Source organism: Hordeum vulgare, chromosome 5H (assembly GCF_904849725.1).
Source record: "Hordeum vulgare subsp. vulgare chromosome 5H, MorexV3_pseudomolecules_assembly, whole genome shotgun sequence".
NCBI classification, from domain to species: domain Eukaryota; kingdom Viridiplantae; phylum Streptophyta; class Magnoliopsida; order Poales; family Poaceae; genus Hordeum; species Hordeum vulgare.
In genome coordinates, this window is record NC_058522.1 from 207,099,158 (window position 1) to 207,102,870 (window position 3,713).

Here is a 3,713-nt window from a genome sequence, read left to right on the forward strand (position 1 = left end):
GGATTGACACCTGGGTCTTGCGCTGGCGCATGAGGGATGCGTTGGAGCGGTGGGACTATGGTAAAAACAGGGGAGGACACCTGGCGAGTGAAAAGAGCTTACTAGCCTAGTGCCCCTGTCGGAGGACTTGATTATCTTCCCGGCAAGGAGGGCTTGTCGGGGGCTTGAATGTCTTCCCAGCAATGAGGGCTTGCCAGGGTCTTGCGAGTCTTTGTGAGTCTTTCCAGCAAGGAGGGCTTGCCGGGGCCTTCGAATCTTCGCAACAAGGAGGGCTTGCCGGGGCCTTGCGGATCTTCCCGGCAAGGAGGGCTTGTCGGGGCCTTGTATCTGGAGCTTTTGTACTCTGCGCCCTCGGAGAGGGGGCCTGGCCTCGGTGGGTTTTGGTTTGTCTTCCTGCCAGTCTTCCTCGTGCGCTGCCGCCAGGGGCGTTGCCGGTGCCCGTGCACAAGTCAGGGGTACGGGAGACCCCAATCTCTAGTGCACCGACAACCTTCATAATCACTTAGTTAAGTTGTGACGGTTGATGCACCCAAAGTACTCCTACGGTATCCGGGAGTTGCACAATCTCATGGTCTAAGGAAATGATACTTGACATTAGAAAAGCTTTAGGAGATGAACAATACGATCTAGTGCTATGCTTAGGACTGGGTCTTGTCCATCACATCATTCTCCTAATGATGTGATCCCGTTATCAATGACATCCAATGTCCATGATCAGGAAACCATGACCATCTATTGATCAACGAGCTAGCCTACTAGAGGCTCAACAGGGACACATTGTGGTCTATGTATTCACACATGTATTACGGTTTCCGCTTAATACAATTCTAGCATGAATAATAGACAATTATCATGAACTAGGAAATATAATAATAACCACTTTATTATTGCCTCTAGGGCATATTTCCAACACGCACCACCAAGCTTCTAGGATGCCAAAGCATCCACAAAGAACAATCTCTAGGTTACCAAGCACCCAAGCGTAATAAGCTTCTCAAACTTTCCACTTCCACGTATCACCATGGAGAACTCAAACCGATGCAACTAATGCAATGGAAAGAACAGACGAAGTGGTCAAGTCCGTCACACTCAAATACCTCCACAACAACAAAAGATACGGAGGAATGTGAGAGGAAGAAAAAGGAGGTCACAAAGAACTCCAAGATCAAGATCTCCAAGATGAAGATCCAAGGGGTTACCCTCACATAAAGGAGAAAGCTATTTGTGCAGAGGTGGATCTAGATGTCCTCTCTCTTTTCCCTCAATAACTAACAAGAATCATTGGAGGGATTGAGAGTTAGCAAGCTCTAAGAAGGCCAACAATGGGGAGAAAACAAGCTCAAGAGATGGGGAACCATTGGGGAAGCAGACCCCCTTAAATAGGTCCCCACAAATCTGCCCGTTATGTGCAGAATAACACATGGGCGGTACAACCGGTGATGTGGGCGGTACAACTGGTCAATGTAATATAGCAGTACAACCGGCCCGCAACCACCCAAGAACGACACCAAAACAGAACCTATTCTGGTGGTAGAACTGTACATGGCCGATACAACCTCCGGACCAATTCTGGAGCGGTACAACCGCTCCAAACACCGGTCGAGCGACACAACCTCTCTTAGGGGCGCTACAACGTGAGAGTGAAAAACACATAAGACAAAAACAACCATAACTTTTGCATACGAGCTCCGAATTGAGCAAACTCAAGCTTGTTGGATAGCAGATGACAAGTACTACCCAAACAACGAACGGTTATAGCAAGAAGAGGTAGTATAAAAATGCCAATGATATAGAGATGTGAAACCTCTATGAATGAAGAACCGACAAAACCTGGAACATCGAAAACATCATAGAAAATGCACATGAACTCTGTTATTGATGAACTCAAGCTTGTCATAAAGATGACCATAAGCTCTACAACCCACAAACAGAACCACCAAACAAGAACCAAGGAAGTTTATGCAAGGATGCAAATGGTTTGAGCTCTCAACAAACGATACGATCAAGCTACTCACTTGAGAGCCTCCCTTGACAATACGGCAATCTATCCTAAAATAGAAAAACCTATCAAGGGCAAACCTATACCTTGCACATAGTCCACTTGAGATAGATTATGAAGATCTTGACATCCTCAAGATGGACCACCTTTCTTGATTGTGCTGGCTCGATGAAGACTTGTAAATTTCTCCCCATACGCCACTATGGGTGAGCCACTCTTCATCACATCTTTACAAGTCCATTGCCACCACAATGGACGGCAAGCTCCAAGCATGATATCTTCGTGATGCTCCACCTGAACTTGCACACCGCAATCTTGATGAAAATCACCACTTGACGTGATCCTCCATGGGTTGTATGAGATCTTCCTCTTGACGCAAGCCCATGGAAACACACCTAACCCTACATAGAACTCTCACGAAGACCATGGGTTCATACACAAAAGTGTAATGGACAATGCTTACCATACCATGGGATCACTTGATCCCACTCGGTACATCTTGTACGCTTTGTGTGTTGATCTACGTGATTTACTCTTTGACTTAGTCTTGATCAACCTTGTGTCTTTACGACCAATCTTCGGATAAAGCCTTGAATACCACCTTGGTCATCAAATAAACTCCTTGAAACCAACACATGGACTTCAAGAAGTGCCCATGGACAAATCCTACAAATATAACTTACGGCAACCATTAGTCCATAGAGATTGTCATGAATTACCAAAACCACATATGGAGAAAGATGATCTAACAACTTGTCTTGTATATTTTGATGAAGGGATTCCTAAATGCCTGAGGTCTTCATGAGCAAGCAAGTTGGATGCACACCAACTTAGTTTTATTTGAGCTTTCATACACTTTTAGCTCTTAGTGCATCGGGTGCATGGCAATCCCTACTCCTCGCATTGATATCGATTGATGTGCAATTTGCAAAGTTGATGTGAGACTTTCTTCCACTTTTGCCTCCTTTGATCTTTACCACCATACTTTCTTCCACCCCTAGTGCTATGTCCATGGCTCACACTCATGTATTGCGTGGGAGTTGAAAATGCTAAAGCGCATTAGAAATATTAGGCCAACTCCAGCGAGCGACCCTATCATGTCCGTCCGCGTCCGTTTGGGGCAAAATGGACACACCAGGCGGCCCAGCGCGCAGACGCAAGCAGACGTTTGTCTGTTTTCTGTCCTCTTTCGACCCATTCCTGGCCCAAACTTGGTCTGGTTTTGAGGTAAAACGGACAGCGCGCGGGCGCCGCGAGGACGGGCGGACGCACGCGCTTGTCCTCCCCTGGCCCGCCCGTCGGTGGCACAAAGCAGCACGACCTTCCCGCCCCCGAGCCCCATTCAATTTCTTTTCCCCCAAAACCCTCCCACACCCGCCATCCCCTCTGCCCGCCACCCTCCCGCCATGGACGATCCCCCGCCGATTTCTGGCGACCCAGCCATCATCCCGGCCACCAAGGCGAAGAAGAAAAAGGCGCCCCCAGGGTATGAAGAAGCCATGGACGTTCTTTTGTTGGGGATGGCATGGTGAGCCCGCTGCTGGCTGTGTTGCCGACCGCTCGCTGTGTTGCTGGCAAAAACCTATTAGTTTTTAGAGGCCGACTGTGTTGCCGGACGTCCGGATGGGGTCGCACGCTGGAGTTGGCCTTAGTCAATTGCTTGGTTTGACACCGGGGTGCTCATGATTTATACTTTATGCTAGCAATACTAAGC